At 34.2% G+C, this 22,277-nt stretch overlaps 1 protein-coding gene across 1 annotated transcript in view; it reads left to right on the forward strand.

Moving 5' to 3' along the window:
• Set1 (SET domain containing 1) overlaps positions 1-22,277 on the forward strand; it is a 318,942-nt gene that overhangs the window by 107,049 nt on the left and 189,616 nt on the right. The gene's annotated exons all lie outside the window — the stretch shown is intronic.

The raw sequence follows: 22,277 nt of genomic DNA on the forward strand, positions 1-22,277 counted from the left end.
GATTTGAAATCTGAACTCTCTATTTACATGGATCCTGATATTTGGAATGTCCATGAAAAGATCTGACAACTCAGCTAAAATATTCTGGAAACTAAAAGAAAAGCTTACAGCTAAATTTCATACACTAAAACAATGACATTCAAAATGAATTTTATATTATGTAGAATTTAGTTATTTTCAAGAATATCAGCCTATTTATGAAATGTGTGCAGATTAAACATTTTCTTACAAAACTCTCGCACGCTCATTCAGAAATAAATTTGAATGACCATCTTATAAATATAACCAATCAGGACACTTCTTCCCTTGGGAATAGTAGGAGCAACCAGCTGCACCCTTAATAATAGTGAACTTTTGCTACTTAATAAAGCCACAAATTTGTAGTAGCATATAGCAGATGTGCATTGGGGCATTAAATTTAATCTAACTAATATAGCTGATAAAATTTGTTTAGAAATTTGTAACATTTTGAATAATACCAAAGCAATATAGCAATAATCTCACCAAAACAGAACTAACAGCTATGAATTCATCACAAGCGCTGATAAGGATATCGTTATAACAAAGGCTAACAAGGACAATTCTATGGTTGTCTTAAATAGATCATCTTACCTTAATTAGACGAATCAGTTAGTCTCTCATAGCACAATCCAAGTAACAAGGTTAAAAAGAAAACTTAAATTACTTGAGCCTGTCACTTCTTGACCATCTGGCATGGTTAAAAAGCGATTACCACAGTATGTTCACTTTCCCATAATTATAGTGCAATGTTTTGTTTTGGCTGATAGTTGCAGGTTTAGACAGCCCTAATTATTACCTAGCCAAAAAATTTTGCATCAACACTCAGGCATGGTATGTGACCCCCCAACACACACACACACACCACTGCATCTTCTCTTACAGAACAAATTTCCACCTGATAATATGGCTCTTTGCCTGTCTACTACATTCTAGTTTGCATGCAAGTTAGTATTTCAGGGTATCTTATATGTAATCTAACCTCTTAAATTGACATATTAACCCATTAAGAGATTGAGTCTTCACACTCTCTTTAACCAAAATAAAAATCTTTAATCTGCAATTAATACAAATATATACATCAAATCAACAACTTACTATGCAAGCACCAATGTATTCTTTCATATTACAACTTCAAGCTACATAGTCTTCCTTCCATTACATAAGTCAACAGTGTTTGTCCTTTCTGGACAAAACTTCTTGAGCCTTAGTCTCTTGCCTCCTAGAGAACGTATTCCTTTATTGAGTTCACAGAGGAGAAAGACTAACACAAAACAAAAGTGCTCTCTGTATGACAGCAACATAATCAAATTCTTCTTGCATCTTAAAATCACAGAACACTGAGGAAAACATATCTTGTCTTTATATAAGACAATTCTGTAACTTCACTTTCTATATATAAAGTAACAGTAAGCCCCATTGAATTATCTTGTATATGAAAGTTTCAACATTCTTCTTAAAACCATATCAACAACCTTGCCTTCCATATGAAAGCTTGTGAAGAAATAACAAAAACAATATCCATAGTTAGAAATCACTTGTTGTACTGAGACAAGTGATTCTAACTAAAACAACTTTACTGAGTCCATTTCTACATGAACTGGCAAGTAATAAAGTTTCTTTTCAGCTTTATATGAGGATATCCTCTGTTTTCTGATTCTAATTTCTTGTCCTGTCTTTGTGTATTGAAGACATAAACTCCACAGCATTACTCCTACTTTTTTTTTTTTACTCAGTGGACAGTTGATCACCTAGAAATGTTTGGAAATGCAACTGGGAAACTTCTACTCAAGTCTGCTGTGCTCTGCCATTACTATTTTCCATTGTTGGGCTTGAAATGGCAAAGTTCCTTCTTTACAGTGCAGAAAGATTTATTCATTTATAATTTCATTATGAAAGAACCGGAATTTATAAAAGTTCTTCATTTCTCGGTCCTTTATGCACTGAGGTAGGCTCATTTAATTACTTTCATGCAACATGACTTGCAGTGATAACTTTCGCTTTGCATAACTGACATGTAAACATTTGTTTACATGGCTAATACAAAATTACAATTAAGCTTTAATATCTAATTTAAACAAATGTATTTCATCTTAGCAAGTCCTCAGTAGCCAAAGATTTAAAAAAAAAAAAAAAAAAAAAAAAAAAAAAAAAAAAAAAAAAAAAAACTCTCAAATAGTCTTGCTTGTGACATACAGAAACAATCACTGTTTAACTAACAACAAAATTGCCCTGCATTGCTAATTGCTTAGCTTTAATTCATTTTTTATTTTTAATTTGTGGGATATCTGAATTTGAATACAGTTATCCTACAAAAGCTTATTTAAATGGATGGAGATGCCCTTGTATATCCCAGTGGTAAGCTACATGCTAATAGCTTGTTACTGAATATAAATTGTCGTTAATGTGAATTTTATATATTGGAGTATGAAGTTTAGAAGTATTGATTTTGATAATAATGCCAAAAATAGTACTAAATTGAAATAATGTAAACATATGAATCAGTAGACAGTAAATCAAAAATTTATGGATAACAATTAAAATAAATAAAAAAAAATCTGTAGCAATACATGACAATATAAGTGAGATTTTAGTTCTTTGTTTGTCCATTGTAATTTTTAAAAACTCCACTAATATGTGGTGTGCCACAAGGGTCTGTTTTAGTACCATTGTTGTTTAATTTATATATTAAGGATATTTTGATCAGTTTAATTGGTGATATATAACTGTTTGCAGATGATGCAGAACAAGGGACATACCTGGATGCAAAACTAAGGTGAGTGATGAGGAATTGATCAGGAATTTCATAACCTTATATTTTGCAACACTGAAATGTCAGTTCAGTATCGCAAAGTATCAGGTTATGAAATTTGCTAGGCAACAACAGCATGCAAGAGTATACACTTGGTGGGGAAATTTTGGAAGAAGTTGAGGAGACAAGAGAGTCCTTGGAGTGATTGTGGACAAAGATCTGATTGGTCACATTGCACAATTATGTAGTTGTTGCATCGGACAATGACAATGTGCAGGGGTCCTTAATCAAAATAAAAAGATTCTAGTTTCATTGTATAAGGCCTTGATCATTCCTCATATGACTTATTGTGCACAGATTTGGTCCCTTGGTTCCTCATGGTGAAGAGGATATATTGAAAGGGTCCAGAGAAGACTGACGAAAGTGGTAAGTGGAAGGAAGATGGGATATCGAGACATTTAAGTTAGTAAAGGGTTGTTATTGGGTTAATGTTGAAGAAATTTTTCATACATTGGGGAAAAGGGGGTAGAACAAGGGGATGATCTGGCTAATTTCTTTTATTCCATATAAATTTATTCAGTTCCCTTCTCATTATACCAGATTTGCTTATTCAGCTGTCTGTTTCCAAATGATGTAATTTGCTGTTTTCATCTAAAACTATTACTAAAATAGATGAAATATTTTACTTGTTCTGTAGATTCTCCATTGATAATGCAACTAAAGTTTCCTATGTTAATACCCATTTCCACAATTTTGATCTTTTTATTGCTAAATTTGTTACAGCTTTAATTCGGTTTAGTTAGTGAATCCTGGAAATGTGCACTGAATGTGTTTAGGAGTACCACATCATCTGCATGAAGCAGTTGTCTAATGTTTCAAATTCTAATATCAGGCCTAATGCCACTTAATTTCATGTGATCCATATAGATGATGAATAAGAGTGGAGATAACGTGCATCGTTGTCTTACACATTATTTGACATCAAACCATCTTCCTGTATTTCCTTCAGTTCTATCTGCTGACTGACGAAGTAAAGACAACTTACATAAGTATTGCCCCTGTATAATGTTCCATTTACCCCATACAATTATAGTGTTTTGAAAAGCTTTTCCATGGGCACCTTATTGTACAAAGGTGGTCTGACAATTATTTTTCAGATTACTGAAAGAGAGTCAGAGATTATTTTTCAGCATAATCTCCCTTAAGACTAATACATTTATTCCAGCGATGCTCCAGCACCATTATCCCATCCCTGTAGTGGTTCTCAGTAAGATCTGCAAAATATCCCTCTACAGCTGCAGTCACCTCTTGATTCGAAGAAACATGCTGACCAGTGAAGAAGAGTTTTAGTTTTGGAAAGAGATAGAAGTCAGAGAGAATCAAATCTGGGGAATGGGGGGGATGTTCGAACAATTCATAGATCCCTTAATTTTTGCCAACCTTTGTGAGCAGGTGCATTGTCCTGATGAAATATAATTTTTTTCTTCTCCAAACCGGGTCTTTTCTCATGAATTTTTTCTTCTAGTCTAGTTAAAAGATCGGAATAATATTCCCTGGTTATTGTTTAACACTTTTCAAAATAATTAATAAACAAAATGCCTTTAGCTTCCCAAAACACCGATGCCATGACCTTTCCTGAAGATCAGCAGATGCTTTTACCATTATTATTAACCTTGCCCTTTTCTCCAGATTTCCTAATATGTTCGTATATGCCTGGTTGGTTTGTTTTCCCATCTGCTGTTTACATCTCTAACACTGTTTTTTCCATTTTGTTTATGTCAGCTGTCTCTTCTAATGAGTCAAAAAATCCACTTCTTTAAGAGAACCTTCTGTGGGACCATAGACATGGATAAGTTTCATTTTCCATTGTTATTTTCAAATTTCCCATATAACTACTTGAAACTTCCTTCAGATCAAGAAGTTTATCTTCATGTTTAGGATGAATGCTATCGGAACTTCTTTCTTTCCTTGATTATTATTGCCTGAATCCATCTTGTATTTATTATTTAGTAAGATCTCACCTGCTTTTATCTTCTTTATCTAAGTAATGCACGTTATGCCCACATGGTACATTTCCCAATTTTTCCATTCTCTTTGCCCTCCATGAAATGAAAAATTCCATCTATTGGTATATTATGACTTTTGTAAGTTTCTATCCATCAATATTTTTCTTCTGGTTAATAGACTGCAGGCATTCTAAGGCTTGCTATGGCATCAGTATAGCATTCAGGGTAGCCCTGGGCTCTGCTCCTTAGTGCAGTCATTGGTTGCTGGTTAATAAGCATCCATGTGTGAGCTCGTGGTGGAGAGAAGCTCTGGTGCTAAACAAAAAAAAAAAAAAAAAAAAATCCCTTAAGCATGAATCCTTCATCCTCCCATTTTTCATGGATCTTCACAAGGCATGTCCATATCCAACAAATTACAAATAATGTAGATATTTCATTTGATAAGAGAAGTAAGAAACAAAAGACATCTGACCAATATAAATGTACCAGTGTTTCTCATCATCCATGCTAGATGAAAAGCTAATAGGGAAGCTGTCACTCTTCTTTATTCAAAAAGATTTAGGATTTCATTAAGAAAAAAAAAACTACACTGTTGATATTCTTGTTGAAAAATATCTGCAACATTCAACTCTGAACAACATTAATGGGTGAAATGCCAATTATAGTAACTCCTCATAAAATACAGGCAGCCCTCGGTTCACGCTTCAGTTCCGTTCCTGAAAAAACAGGCGTAAAACGAACCCAATTTTAATGGGAGGTATGAAGTTATATTCCGCGCAGTCAAAAAATATGCACACGAAGTATGTGTAACATTATTATATTTAAATCTTTGATAATACATACATATATATTTGTTAATAAAATTATTAATAACGAAAACAAAACAAAATTATATACAAAAAATATGAAACTTGGAAAAGATATTACATATTTCTATGTTGAAGTACCTGGTTTCTGATCATCTGCATTTTTTTTTTTTTTTCCAAAAAAGTATCCAGTGTTAACTGCCAAGATTTTCTTTTTCTTTCTTTAAGGAGTTCAGTGTAAGGTCGAATAGATTTGATTACATTCCTTTTTTATGTTCACACTCCATTCCCAATTGTAGTCCATTTCGCAGAGTTCATCAGTCAATGTCTCTATGCTTGCAAGGATACGCTGTATCGGCCGTCTCTCAGAGGACTTCCTTCATTTTCTTGCTCCTCCTTTGGATATTGACTTAATTGTTCGGCTAATTCTTTCAAGTCTTCATTGGAAAGCAATTTATCATGGCTCTCTAAGACTTCTGTCACATCTTCAGTTGCGAATATCGTACAATCCCACCTCTCACTCAAGCTTGGTAACATCGTCAGTAACATTCTCCTCTTGCTCTGATTCCTTGAAGTCATGCATAAATGATGGAAGAAGATTTTGCCATGCTCCTTTTAAACACTTTGCTGACACGTCGTTCCAAGCTGCCTCGATGTTGTTAATGCCCTTCAAAATATCGAATGACCGCCAATGGTCTTTAATAGTTTTTCCTGAAGTGTCCAAGACTCTTACCATTTCCATAAATGTTATACTGAAGTAATAGGCTTTGAAGATTGATATAATCCCCTGATCCATTGGTTGCAAAAGCAATGTTGTGTTTGGGGGCATGTAAACAACCTTGACATCCAATGGTGTTCTTACTTCAGCAAGGTTTTGAGGATGTCCAGGAACATTATCCAAGAGAAGCAGTGCATTGGCTGGCAAATCATTTTCTTTACAGAAGCGAAGCACAGTAGGACAAAAATAACACAGTCCAACACAATTTTTGCTGACTTTTATATGAGACTTGTTTTTTACTAATTTGGGTGCACTGATTTCAAATATCAGTGCACCCAAATTAGTGCACTCAAACCTGACATGATAGAGAAAAAACCATTTTTCTCTCAAGTCAGGTTTTTCTTCTATGGCATTTTCTTTTTGCTAATTTGTAAGTTTTTGGTAGTTTTAAGGAGGCAGTACTATTTAGAGGATCAAAAAAATCGATTTTTTAATATTTTCTGAAAGTATGTACTTTTAAAAATCTGTTCCTAACTTTTTATCAAGAAATTCGAAAAATTCCCGAAGATATAGCCTATTATTCAAAGCGGTGCACAGAACAGAATCAGAGCGCTCGCAGCTATCGCTTGTTAGTAAACGAATAAATGCGTAAGAACCTGCAACGGCATGTACTGGCGCTTTGAATGAGAGAGGCCGATAATTAGATACATAACTACTTAACAATATTCATTAAAAATTACAAGAATATTTATAAAAAAAATAACAATTTCACTTGCACATGAGTTTCAGGGAATAAAGTTTTGTTTGTAGCAATTTCTGCTGTGTGTTCTGTTTTGGCAATACCTTTGAATACTCCAACAGTAGTCAGCCATCATGTGAGAATCCCATCTTCCTTGGTACGGATCTTCCATAGTTTTTAAGTCTTGATGAAATCTTTCGCCTTGTTCATCGCTTACAGCACCTAAATTCTCGGGAAATCTATCAAGATGACTGTATAGGAAATGAAGCTTTATGCTCATGTTGCAACCTAGGCGCTGGAAATTTTCAAGCATTGTTTCCACTAGATCTTTGTAATTGCACGCTTTTTTGTTTCCAAGAAAATTATTCGCAACCATAGTAAATGAAGTCCAGGCCTCTTTCTCAATTTCGTTCATAGAGTTGATGAAATTTGAGTCTCTCATTAAAGTTCTAATTTGTGCGGTCCATCAAATACACCAGCTTTAATTTTTTCATAACTAAGTCGTGGAAATTTTTCACATATGTATTGGAAACAGTCACCTTGTAAATCTAAAGCTTTAACATACTGCTTCATAAGACCTAGTTTTATGAGGTGGAAAATTGATTTTTTTTTTCTGTCGATTAAAGGTTGATTTATAACATTCTGTTCTCCAACATTTAAGGATATTCTAAGAGGTCAATGTTTCTGACTCCAGTGTTGGTTTCTAGCTCGACTATCCCAGCAGCATAGAAAACACGGAAACTTTGTATATCCTCTTTGAAAGCCAAGTAAACAGTTCACCATTTTAAGATCTACACAGATGATCCAGTTATGGTCTGTATATTTTAATAACTTCAGAACCTTTTTAATGTCCTCATATATTTCATTTAAGTGGACTGAATAGCCAATAGGAATTGAGCCATATACATTCCCATTGTGTAGTAAGACACACCTGAGACTTCTGCTTGAACTGTCGATAAATAAATGCCACTCGTTTGGATGATATTGTACAACACTCGTTTCAGTTAGTAAACCTGACACATTGTTACAGTAAACAAACCCACACTCGTGTTTAAAATATTGTACAAGATTACTTTCCCTGCTACGATGAAAAGTTATCTTCGTATCTTGCTCCAGTAAAATTTTTTTTTCATTTAATCTTGAAGTTAACAATTCCGGTGATTCCTTTGATAGGCCCAAATCTCTTACTAAGTCATTCGATTCCGCTTGAGTAAAACGTTGCGGTCCAGAACTAGAAATTAAATTTTCATTGTCTAAATCAACATCCAGGTCTTGCTCCTCAAGAACATCTGGCATATCCCGATCATGCTCGTTCTCAAGTAAAGGAAGTCCTTTATAAATTGGCACAGCTATTTCATTGGAATGAGCAACTGGCCGAATTGCTGAGTCGAGATTTGGATACACAGTTTTTTTTTCTTATTCTTCTTATTATAACCAGAAGTCTGAACTAAACAAAAATAGCAATCATCTACGTGATTTTTTTGGTTCACGCCAAATCATTGGAATGCCAAAAGCTAATTTTTTGCGTTTTCCCTTGCTCCACTGTCATAAATTTTCTACACATGACTTACACACTTTATTTGGAGCCCATGAATTGCCCCAATCTGCAAGTTTACGTCAAAGTATGCAAAGTACACTTTCTTAACGAAATTAGTGGTATTTGTCCTTTGACTGGGAACAGTAAAGCTGCCACAAATGTAGCAGAAGGAATCTACACTATTGACACATTTTCGAGTAGTAGACATGATGTATTTTCTTCACTGTCAACTAACATGCAATTAACAAGACAAAAAAAACCAGAGACTTTATTGAAACGTTATAAGCGCTAATCATACTCTCACAATTGATTAACGATTGACTGATTTCGATCATTCTTTGTCTGCTATGACTCATATAGCATTCATTTGTTTTAGGCAGTTGTCATCACCTAAATGTATTAGGTCAGTTATCGGTCTCTCTCGCATTCAAAGCGCCAGTACGTGCTGTTGCAGGTTCTTATGCATTTATTCGTTTACTAACAAGCGAGAGCGGTGAGCGCTCTGATTCTGATCTGCGCACCGCTTTGAATAATAGGCTATATCTTCGGGAATTTTTCGAATTTCTTGATAAAAAGTTAGGAACAGATTTTTAAAAGTACATACTTTCAGAAAATATTAAAAAATCGATTTTTTTGATCCTCTAAATAGTACTGCCTCCTTAAAACTATCAAAAACTTACAAATTAGCAAAAAGAAAATGCCATATAGGAAAAACCTGACGTGATAGAGAAAAATGGTTTTGATATTTGAAATCAGCGCACCCAAATTAGTAAAAACAACAAGTGTCAGATCATAATCAGCAGAAAAAAAAATTTTTTTTTTTGTTGGCCAGTGTAATTTGTGTACCAATCTATAAAAACGTCTTGTGTAACCCAAGCTTTCTTGTTCCATTTCCAATAGACTGGCAGCATGGTTTTTAGACCCTTGAAGGTGCATCTGTGAATGGTACACCAACATTGGTTTAAGCTTCAAAGTTCCAGAGACATTTGCACCCAACAAAAGCGTAAATGTTTTGCAGCTTTAAAACCTGGAGCAGAACGTTCTTCACAGGAATTGAAGGTGTGTGATGGCAATTTTTTCCAGTAGAGCCCAGTCTCATCAACATTAAAAATGAGATCAGGATGATAATTTCCTTGTTCTACATAGTCTTGATTTTCTTTAGGAAAAGCAGCTGCTGTTGCAACATCTGCACTTGCCCCCCCCCCCCCCCACGTAATTTGACACTGTAGCACTTACTACTTTGAGACTTAAATCTCATGAACCAACCTTTGCTTCCTAAAAATGTTTCTTTGTCTCCGTCTTTTTAAGATCCTCAAAAATTGTTTTTGCTTTCTCATTTATAATAGCCTGCTTCAGAGGAATGTTTTTCTGATTGAAGTCATCCACTCATAATGATAATAATTTTTCCATTTTTTCATGAAGTTTATCCCTGATATAACGTACATGTTTTGCATTTAGTGCTGTTATAGATTGTTGCAAAGACTGTTTTATTCTATCTGCATTTTTCATAATTGTAGTAACAGTCGATGGAGATGTTCATACTTCTACAGACATTAGCATGTGTCTGTCCATCTTCCATTCATCGAATCACATCCATCTTCTTTTGAAGTGTGATTGATTTCTGCTCCTTCTTAACACCAAGTTCTGCTTATTTTTCTGCCCTTCTATTATCAGACATGGTATTTAATTACGTACTTTATCAATTTAAATACATATGTACGTAAAAAAAAAAAAAAAAAAAAAAAAAAAAAAAATTAAATAGAACAATTAGGTAGATTCAACATTAAAACTAGGTTTGATACATATACGTCATAGTAGCTCAGTAAACACTCAAATACTAGAGTGCCTGCTAGTGTGGTTTCTCAGTCAACCACGCTACAGTAAGAAAACACGTGCAGGCAACCGCTGTTATTGTGAATCAGCCTAAACCGAGGGCTGCCTGTACTAAGCTGTATAGAGGAGTGATATCAAAATGGAATCTCCTTGATAATGGTCCAGATGAGCAGATAGGTTCTGATCTTCAAGATTGGAGGTGATAGGTATAAGGTGCATCTTGATAGATAGGGATGGTCACCTGGTTCTTACAGGAATACCATCCTTACTTTTAATACACCTAAACCTCCAATATCTGTAAAAACAGGTATGTCAACTCTCATGTTAGGCTGATACCTAATCCACTGAGATGCTTTAAATGCCAGAAATATGGACATGCCCAAATTGTCTGTCATGGCTCTACGATGTGTACCCCATGTGATAGTAAAGACCACCGTAATAAATCTTTAACTTCCAAGAAAGATTAATGCTTCAACTGTTATGGAGATCATTCAGCCAACTCCTATACATTTCAGAGGTGGAAAGATGAAAAAGAAATGTAGAAGATAAAAACAGAACAAAATATATCATATCAGGATGCAAAGAGAAAGCTAGCCATCACACCTATCCTGAAATCTTCTTATGCTGAGAAGGTGACAGTTAAAAAAATACATTGACAGCAATGCAAACTCATGTCTATTCCCCATCTGATAGCTTCACCATACACTAACTTTATGATCATAGGTGCTTCTCTGTGGAGCTCATCAATTACACCAACTATGGTCTTGCTCCCAAAACAACTCCAAAAATGTTCCATTTCAATGAGAATATACTAATCAAGAACATTCTGTTAAGGACATCACCGAAAGATATACCACTAGACATTTTTACAGAAAAAAAGATACATCTACTGAAAAAAAACTAAACTCTCCAAAATGATCTTGACATGTCAGATGTATTGAATATTGTATAGAGGAACAGAGATGTATTGAACAGAGGAAGATATGGGCATTGGTTGTCCATACATCTCAAAATCAGCTTATAAATATAAAGCTGATAAAGGTAAGCCCTCAACCCATCAGAAATTAGATAAGTCTACAAAGTCAAATTAATAGATCATTTTTACAATGGAACTTTCGTGGGTTTTGCCAAAATATTGATGATATAAAGATTCTGATGCTGAAACAACTTCTGTTTCTGTCTGTAGGAAACATTTAAAACCTGGTGAGGACTCCACCTCAAGGAATTTCCTTGAGGTGGAGTCCTCACTGTTATGCTTAAGGACAGAACTGAAGATGAGCTTACTCATGGTGAAGTAGCTATTCTAGTGGACATTAATACTCCTTTCCAGCATGCATGTCCAGCTTAATACAGCTGTGGAAGCATTAGCAATTTGACTATCCTTGAATTCGTTATTACAGTATGTTCCATTTATTTATCAATGAGTTGTTAAATGGGATTGAATTTGATAATCTTATGTTGCAATTGCCTCAAATGTGCCCATTAAGGTCATGGACTTTAATGGTGCCAACACTCTGTGGGACAGTATACATTCGTGTTGGCCACCACGAATGTACGAGGTTATATCATTGAGTTAATGCTCAAAATCCTGACCTCTTTCTTCTTAAAAATAGTCCATGCCATCTTCCATATACTTGCCTTCTTGTGTTCTCCTGCCATTTTTCCACTGCTCATTTGGGATATCAAAGGAAACATCTATGGAAGTTATCATTTTCCTGTTATTTTCACTATGTTCTCCTAAATGATGCCCATGTGGAAAATGGACCAGGCTGACTGGAATGCTTTTTCCCACCTTGCAAAATTTAATGCTGAAGCAGTCAGTAAAACACCTACCAATGAAGCAGTAATGTATGTAACATAGTATTCTCCAAACAGCAACAGCATAATTCCAAAAACATCATCTTGATTTCAACTCTATCCAAAGCCTTTGTGTAACCCAAGTATCCAATTAAATTAATGATTTAATCACTCCAATAACTGAAAAACTCTATGGGATAAAATCCAGAAAATAAAAGGTAGGGCATGTCGTTTGTTAACCTTGGAACATAATGGATATTTTGTTGCTGATCCCAAAGCTTATTGTAGACACTATGAGAAATATCTTGCTAGAATCTCAGCAGTAACTTCACCATCATTAAATTCCCGATATGTACCCAAAAGGGATGTGCAGGATATGATAGTACTACATGAAAAACTTATGCCATTACTAACTTCCTATCTACAATTTTCCTCCAAAGCAATCTCTCACCTGTCAAGACTCCAACATTATCAGATCTTATATTTCCATCTTCTAAGGCACTTTTTACTGTATCAATTCACCTATATCTTGGTCTTTTTCCTACCAAACTAACACTTCAAAAAACACTATAGACAAACAAAGAGAACACTTCTTCTGCTAATCTTTCCTCTCCTATTCTATTTAAGTGACCATATCACCTGAGATTAACTCTGCCAACACACTCCTGGATGCTAACAATATTAAGCTCTTTCCTAATATCCTCGTTTTTAATATATTGCCACTGATGCCATCTGTTCACCCTCTAATCTTTCTCAGGACTTGCATACATATCTGTGGTATCTCGTCTTTGGTCAAATGTTTTATTTCTCACCCAGCTCTCAGATTCATTAGTTAAAATTGGTTTGAACACTGTCTTCTATACAGCTAATTTAGTGTTTTTGACTAATTTCTCTATTATTACATATATATTGATTCAGTTGACTTCCTTACCATATCATCTTTATTGATACTGTTGTCTATTTCCATATTTAATTTACCATCTTCAATAAAAATCATGCCTATGTAGCTGAAATGTTTTACTTCTTGTAAAGATTCTCCATTCACAATGCAGTTGATATTTTCAATGTTTCTGCCAATCTTCATTTTCTTTGTCTTGTTATTGCTGACCTTAATACCAAATCTATTACAACAGTTATTCAATTTAGTCAGGGAATCTTGCAGACTTGTAGTGGATTTATTTAGAAGTATAACATCGTCTGCATAAAGTAAATAGCTGAGATTAACATCTCCAATTTTGATATCAGATTTAATAACACTTTCCTTCATAATGTGATCCATATAGATAATAAGTAACAGAGGGGATAATGTACATCCTAGTCTGACACCAGACTTTCTTCAGTTCTAAATGCTGACTTAAAACTCAAATAAAGACTAAGCATTGCTTGATATAATGCTTCATTGACACCATACAACTGTAACTCTTTGAAGAACTTCTCTCCTGGCACTGTGTCATATGCCTTTTCCAGATCTACAAAACTTAAATACAGATCTTTGTTATATTCCCACAATTTCTCAACTATTTGTTGTAACGTGAAAATTTGATCCTGCCTCTATTTGGCCTGAATCCAGCTTGTTCTTCACCAAGCTTTTCTTCCATAATTCTTCTCAACTGTTTCTCAAGTATACTTGCATAGATGTTGCCAGGAACACTCAGTAGGGAAATACCTCTGTAATTCTCACATTAAGTTTTATTTTCCTTTTTATATATGGGTACTATGAGAGCTCTACTCCAATCATCTGGAATTCATTCCTCTGTCCAGTCCTTCTGAACTATGCAGTGTAGCCATTGTAAGACCTTGGCATTTTTGGTTGAATATCATCTACTCCTGCTGCATTTCCACATTTCAGGCATTTGATGGCTTTTTCTTCAAGTATGGGTATGTATTCCTGACTGCATGCCTTTTTGAGTGTTTTTTACCACTGTGATATCACTGCTTGTTTCATTTAGCAATTTTTCGAAGTAATTACTCCATACTTCAAGGATGTCTTTTTCTCCAGTTTTCACATCAACTGTATCATCTCTTTTCTCCTTTTCAACAGTCCCCAGAATATTTTGCCACCTTCTTGATATTTATTTTCTATATTCTTGCCAAAGTCCTCCCATGACTTTTGTTTAGCTAGTTTACACAGTGTTTAGCTTTCTTATATTTGTCTCTGTATTCTCTAAGAGTACAAGCTGATTTATTTGCCAGGAACTTTTGATATGCTTTCTTCTTTTCCTTCACTGCCTCTTTAACTTCCTGTGTCCACCATGGAGTTCTGTCTTTTCTATTCTTGCAGATAAGTGAATCAATGTTTTTCTTCAGGATTTACCACTGAATCTCCAAGGTTTGGTTCCTGTTCTCAAACTCTTTCATTTTTTCTTAAATAATGTTTGTGTATTTAAGTCTACAGTTTACATCTGAGAGATGCTCAACTTTTATTCACTTTAACATTTTCTTACATGTTCTTCTTTTCAATGTATGACATTCAATTTTATCCTGCTCAAGACTAAATGGTGATCACTTGCAATTTCAAATCCTCTGTATACTCTAGTGTCCATCACCAGTGAGAAAACATCATTATCAACAATAACATAGTCAATGAGAATTTCTTATTCCTTGCCTCTTCTATATGTGAATTTGTGCACATTTTTATGTTGGAACATTGTGTTAGTAATAATCATTCCGTGTCCTGAGCAGATATCCAACAGGTCTTTGCCATTATTATTAGCTTTGATATTTTCGCAAAATATTTTTGTATTTCTGACAATCATTTTCTACTCTGTTATTTAGATCCCCAACAAGGACCAACTTCCTTTTTCATTGTGTCAGTTGCTTTTTCTAAAGCATCAAAAAATTCCTCCACTTCTACCTTAGTATAACCTTCTGTGGGACCATAGGCACAAATAAGTCTCCTTGTCCAGTTCCCCATTCTGATATTTGCCCACATCACTCTATTTGAAATTACCTGACATTCAAGAAGATTAGCTTCGAATTTAGTGTTGAATACTATGGCTACTCCTTCTTTTCCTTGATTGTCATTACTTGAATATAATATTTTGTATTTATTGCTCAGAAAGCTCTCACTAGTTTGTCTTTTTTGTTTCAGTCACCCCTATTATGTCGATCTGATACTTATCCAATTCCTCAGCTAGCTGCATTTCTTTGCCATTCAGGCTTCTTATGTTGACAGTACCGATCTCTTACTCTGGTGGTATTGAGTTGGGGTGTGTTTCAGAATTTGTTCCAGTAGCTAACTTTTTACTGTTTGCCCTGGTTCCCTGGCAAAAACAACAGGGGGCCTTGTTTAACTGGGCGACATCCCAGCTGGCATGAAATTCTGTCTTGTTGTTCCATCATTTTATTGGTTTAAGCCAGGGGGAGTCGGCAACCTGTGACTCCAAAACCCGCATATGGCTGTTTTCATTATTAAACAATCTTTTTTTTTTTTCTTTGAATAATACAAAATGAATGTGATTTATTAAATTCTTCTCTTTCGTCTAAGACAGGTTGAGTCTTCTCTTGAGCAGGCTCTTCCTGTCTTCTCTATTCCTTGCTGTTCGAAAAAGTTCCTTATATGTTCTGCATCCCGAGATGTTCTTTATTAATTTCAGCCAGGTAATTCTTGGTCTTCTTTTTTCAGTTGGGAAGATATTGATTAGGACGTTATGAAGTCTGTCTGCATCCATGCATACAGTGTGTCCAAACCATCTCAGTTGTTGTTGTTCTAATTTTTTCTATTATTGTCTTTTTATAGACTAGTTCTTGTCTGACTGTGATGTTTGTTTACTTTTCTATTCAACTTGTTCTATTTATTTTTCTTAAGCATTTCATTTCAAATGCCAGCAGTTTTTTCTTCTCTCTTTTTTTAACTGTCCATGCTTCTGCTCCATAGATGACTGTTGGTATAATTATTCCTTCATATAATTTGATTTTGACTTGCTTAGATATCTTGTTTGTTTTCCAGATTTTCTGTAATTTTCCCATGGTGGTCCATCCTATTGCTATTCTGTGTTTGATTGTTTTGAGTTCATCTATTGTTTCTGTTAGTTTTGATCCAAGGTATATGAAGTTGTCTACTTGTTCTATTTGTTCTCCATTTAGGGTAGCTGAGATGGTAGTTCCATTCCTCCCTATTTTCATCACTTTTGTCTTTTGTATATTTATTGTCATGTCATATGTTTTACAGGTTTCGTTTAGTTTGTTGATCAACTTTTGTAGTGCATTTGGGGTTCTTGCAAGAAGGACAAGATCATCTGCATATTTGATATTATTTATGTTTAAACCATTGACATTGATTCCAGGCTCATTGTCTATTGCCTTCTTTACAACTTCTTCTAGATATATGTTGAATAGGCATGGGGATAATGGGCATCCTTGCATTACTCCTTTTTGGATCTCTGTGGGTTCTTGTGAGTGTGTCCTTTTTAATTATTGCATTTGTTTCAGAGTAATATTTTATCAGAAACTGTATTATATATTTGTCTATTGCTTTTTCTAGTAGAATTTTAAGATTTCTCTGTTGATGTTGTCGAAAGCTTGTTTAAAGTCCACAAAACAACAATATAGTTCTTTATGGTCTTCCCAGCTGTGCTCTGCTAGTTGGTGCAATATGAAAATTTGGTCTAATGTTGAATAGTTTCCTCGGAAACCAGCTTGTTCTATGCCTATCATTTCTTCATAGGTGTTTTTTAATCTATTTTGTATAATTCTTATGAATATTTTATAGGTGTGAGGGAGTAAATTGATTGGTCTGTAATTTCTGCAGTCTCTTGTCTCCTTTCTTGTATATTGGGATGATCTTTCCAGTTCTCCAATCATCTGGGATCTCTCCTGTTTGTAGTATTTTATTGAATAGGATTGTTAAATATTCTATTGATATGCTGCCTCCATATGACCACAGTTCAGTAGGGATAGTATCAATGCCTTGTGATTTATTGTTTTTCATCTGTTTTATTACGTATCTTGTAAAATTTTTGGGTGATCATTATTTTCTTGTATTGTTGGCATTGTAGTTTTGTTTCCTTAGTGGTAGATAGTTTTAAAATGGTTTGACCAGATTTTTCTTATATATTCAATATTCCCAGTTTCAGTCATCTTGTTGTTTATCATTGTTACTGCTTTTGCTGAGAATTCCTTTGTAATTTCTCTTACAGTATCATGGAAGACTTTTAGGTTGTTTTGTTGGTATGCTTCTTGACATTTCTTAGCTTTTTCTTCTAACCATTTTTCTTTGGCTTTTTTGCATAGGTTATCAACTTTATTCTAAAACAAAAAGACAAAGATTAACAACAGCAGAAATGAAGTTTATGAAAAAAACTGCAAAGTATACCCTATTTGATCACAAAAGAAACGAAGATATTATGAAAGAATTAAACCAAGAACCAGTAATAGAAAAAATTAAAAAATATAAACAGAAATGGATGGAACACATTCAAAGAATGAAAACAGAAAGATTACCAAAACAAGCCATTAGGAAAAAGAAAACCAGGACGTCCTCTTAAACGATTCAACGATGACTTCTAAGACTGGAACAGGCCATGCTAGGCCTAAATCCTTGATACGCATGATAATCAACTTTATTTTTTAGTGCTCTGTATTTTTCTCTATTCTTTTCATTGTTTTGTTGGTTTACAAGTATCTTGGCCTCTCTTTTCTCTTCTATGGTAGCTATGATTTCTTGGGTTATCCACTGTTTGTTTATTTTGGGTTTGGAACCTAGAGTGTCTTTTGCAATTGATAACACTGTTTCTTTTCCTTCTTCCCAGTATTTTCCGCTGTTCTGGAAGATGGAGGGTTTTAATTTCGAGCACATCTGTTCTAAAAATCGACTTCTGCTTGAGCTATCTTTTAGTTTTGATAGGTTGATGTTTTCTTCTTTTCTGATATTGTTTTTCCTGTTGAATTTTATCTTCACTTTGGCAGTTAATATTTCGTGGTCAGTGTCAAAATCAAAACTTCTTAATGTTCATACATTATTTACTGATCTTTTCCATTGTTTGTTTATGATGATATAGTCTATGCAGTTCTTTATATTAACATCCAGGGATGTCCATGTATATTTATTATTAGGGCGTTGATAGAACAATGTGTTTGTAATCATTAGATCGTTTGCTTTACAGATGTGGAGTAATTGTTCTCCTCTGTTGTTAAGCTCTCCGTATCCAAATTTCTCCATCACATCTTTTTTGTCTTCTGTGAACTGTCCTATTTTAGCATTAAAATCTCCCATCACTATCATGAGTTCTCTATTTTTGGGATTATCTAATTTCCTGTTGTAGTTTTTCATAGAAATTTTCTATTTCTTCCTCTGAATGGTTATTGTCTGGTGCATATATTTGGATTATTTTAATTGTTTGACCTTTTTTTTTTTTGCTTGAAGTTTGGCTGTGATTATTCTAGGAGACACTGGGTTTGTTTCAATTACTGAGTGTGTAGGTTTCTTTTCAATTAATAATGCAACTCCTTCTCTGTGTATGTTATCTTTTCTTCCTGAGAAGTACAGTCTTCCTTCTGGTAAATCCATGAATTCATCTCTGCACCATTGTGTCTCTGAGAAACCTAAAATACTCCATTTCAGTCTTTTTAACTTTTCCTGGACTAATTGCAATTTTCCAGGTTCAGTATAGTGATCTTATGTTGAGGGTGGCTACATGTTTCACATCCTTGACTGACCACATTGCTGATTTCTCACCTACTCTATGTGGTCTTTGAGTAGGCACGTCGGTTGTCCCGTACGCAGTAGCACTATCTCGGTTTGTAGAATTTCTCCTGCTCATGAAAGTTACTGGCATAATAATGTAGCCAGCTTGCCATGCCTCTGCTACATCCTTTGGTCCATGGCTCTTTATTCAGAGCAACCCATTTGGGTTTCTGCCACCCGGGGGATGCGCTTGGTAAGAGTGTGGTCTCCCCCAAGATTTCTAATTTATTAAATTAGAAACTAAAAACCCTAAATATAGCATTTGCAATAAATTAAAGACATTTTACATTAAATCAAGGATATTTTGCAATTAAAAATAGTACATACGATGCTGATAAATTTAATACTTTCATGTTTGAACTCTTTGAAATCATACACAATAATCCTTCTTTACATTCGTCTTGTATTATCATGGATAATGCAAGAATTCATTCATAAACCCACTGATTTGTCAAATATTTGTAATGCCAATTAAAATTACTTAAGTTATGTTTTATGTTGTTTTAATTTATTAAACCAAATATGTCATGCTAGGCTAGCACATGTTGCCCTACGGTAGTGCTTGCCTGTCTGTATGCGCCCATTGTCTTCACATATAGTGCAGGTGTGGTCTGTAAATCTGTTCACTTTGTTAAAATAAGTAAAGGTTTTGTAGTGGACATTGCAGTGCTTTCATTTACTGGTGATTGTGTTAGGTAACGTGAATATTGTAACATTAAATTAAATATTAACAAAATAAAAATATTTTTATAGTATTTAAAATGTCAGCAAAGAAGAGAAAGATAGAACAAGAAAATTGGGGGTTTAAAAGTGAATACAAATATAGCAAATTCCAGTGTGTTTAATATGCCATAAATTAAATATTAACAAAATAAAAATATTTTTATAGTATTTAAAATGTCAGCAAAGAAGAGAAAGATAGAACAAGAAAATTGGGGGTTTAAAAGTGAATACAAATATAGCAAATTCCAATGTGTTTAATATGCCATGAAAAGCTTTTATACTAAGACATTTTTTAAATAAACACGATACATTTGACAAAGCATATCCATGGGGGAGATGAAAGAAAAAAGGCAGTAGAAGAGCTGCAATGCAAAGTAATCCTAACTAAATGTTCATTTTCCAAATGGATAAAAGCATCAAGAAATACAACTATTGCTAGTTTTGTGGCCGCTCAAGCAGTTAAATGAGGAAAACCTTTTACAGATGGCAAATATGTGAAAAAGTGTTTTATTAAAATGTCCGAATTTCTCTTCTGCGATTTTAAAAACAATGCGGAAATAATTACAGAAATAAAAGACATGCCATTATCTGCTAAGATTGTAAGGGACAGAACTGTACGAATGGGAGAAGATATAACAAATCAGGTTACAGATCTCAATTCAACAGCAGGATTCTCCATCGCCTGTGATGAATCATGTGATGTGGATGACATTGCACAGATTGTACTTATCTGCAGATACGTAAACTCTCAAGGACCTCAGGAAGAATTACTCGATATACTGAAACTTATAGGAGAAACTCGTAGAGAAGACATAGTCTGCTGTTACCATTTGCTTGAAAAGTAAGAGTATTAATATTAACAAAATATGTATTGCGACCGATTAGACAATATTCATATTTTCTAATATGAATTTTATTAGATAAGTTGAGAAACCAACTAAACAATGCGAGTCTATCATGTTTGAAAATGAAAATAACACGTATTCGTCGCATATTGAGAAACTATCCCAAGAAGTTCAACAGCAAAAGTCGCACTAAGAAGATCTTTTAAATTAAAGAAATAAGTATGTTATTGGATTTTATATGTATGTTTTTGTAAGGAGAAGGAAATCTTTGTTTTATTATTTAATATTTAAAAATATCATATAATGTTGTGTGACATGCCACCCCTGTGTTTTACAAGTATGATAACGTGTTACTGTATAAAAATAAAAAAAAAAAAAACTGAATAAATAATTTAATTATAATATTTTTCAATTTAGTTTCTCAATTTAAAGCAGTGATGAGCAATTAAATAGTAAATCAAATACTCAGTTCGATCTGCATAAAGAATATTTTCTTTTTCATTGATAAAGTATTAATTTATTTTCCATTATTTAGGTATATTTTAATTTTTTAACCTGCACAAATAAATCCATATGTAAAAATCAACATTCACAAGATAGATTTTTAATTAAAATATTCTGCCATATAAAACGAACACCGTGGACCGCACAAAAAAGCCTGAGAGGGCTGCATGCAGCCCGTGGACCATTGGTTGCTCATCACTGCCAGTGGCTCCCTAAATTTTTTTTTAACAGATATAATTTTAAAAATGGCTATTCACTCCAGAAAGGTTGCCGACCACTGGTTTAAGCTAATAAGAATACAATATGGTCGGCTACATTCCAATTTCCAGCCCATTCTTGTTTGTTCAGTATCCCGGTAGATGCCTAACAGGATGCACCACGAGAAGGTGAGGTCTTGTGGTGCATTTCTCTCTTCACCTTCATCAGTAGAGAAATACCTCTGTAATTCTCGCATTCAGTTTCTTTCCCTTTTTATATATGGGTACTATGAGAGCTCTACACCAATCATCTGGAATTCATTCCTCTGTCCAGTCCTTCTGAACTATGAAGTGTAGCCCTTATAAGACTATTATACCTCTATATTCGAGCATTTCTGGTTGATTATCATCTACTCCCGCTGCCTTTCCATATTTCAGGCTTTTGATGGCTTTTTCTTCAAGTATGGATATGTATTATTGATTGTATTCCTGTTGAGTGTTTTTTACTACTATGCTGTCATTGATTGTTGCATTTAACTATTTTTTGAAGTAATTACTCTATACATCAAGGATATCTTTTTCACCAGTTTTCATGTCACCTTTATCATCTCTAATTCCTTTTACAGCACTTTTTCCTCCATTTCTGAGCTTCTACAACAACCTCCAAAATATCTTGCCACCTTTTTGATATTTATTTTCTATGTTCTTACCAAAGTCTTCCCATGACTTTTGTTTAGCTAGTTTTACACAGTGTTTATCTGTCTTACACAATTGTCTCTGCATTCTCTAAGAGCATAAGTTGACTTATTATCTGGTACCTTTTGATATGCTTTTTTCTTCTTTTCCTATTTTGGCTCTTTAACTTCCTGTGTCCACCATGGAGTTCTGACTTTCTATCCTTGCAGACTACCTCAGCCACTTGCCTCTCTGTCTGAATCAATCAATGTTTTCTTCAGGATTTACCACTGAATCTCCAAGGTTTGGTTCCTGTTCTCAAACTCTTTCATTTTTTCTTGAATAATGTTTGTGTATTTTAGTCATAGTTCACATCTGAAAACTGCTCAACTTTAATTCACTTTAAAACTTTCTCACACATGTTTTTCTTCTTTTCAATATG

Source organism: Typopeltis vanoorti, chromosome 16, assembly GCF_054136105.1.
Source record: "Typopeltis vanoorti isolate ZY-2024b chromosome 16, IOZ_Tvanoo_1.0, whole genome shotgun sequence".
Lineage (NCBI taxonomy): Eukaryota > Metazoa > Arthropoda > Arachnida > Uropygi > Thelyphonidae > Typopeltis > Typopeltis vanoorti.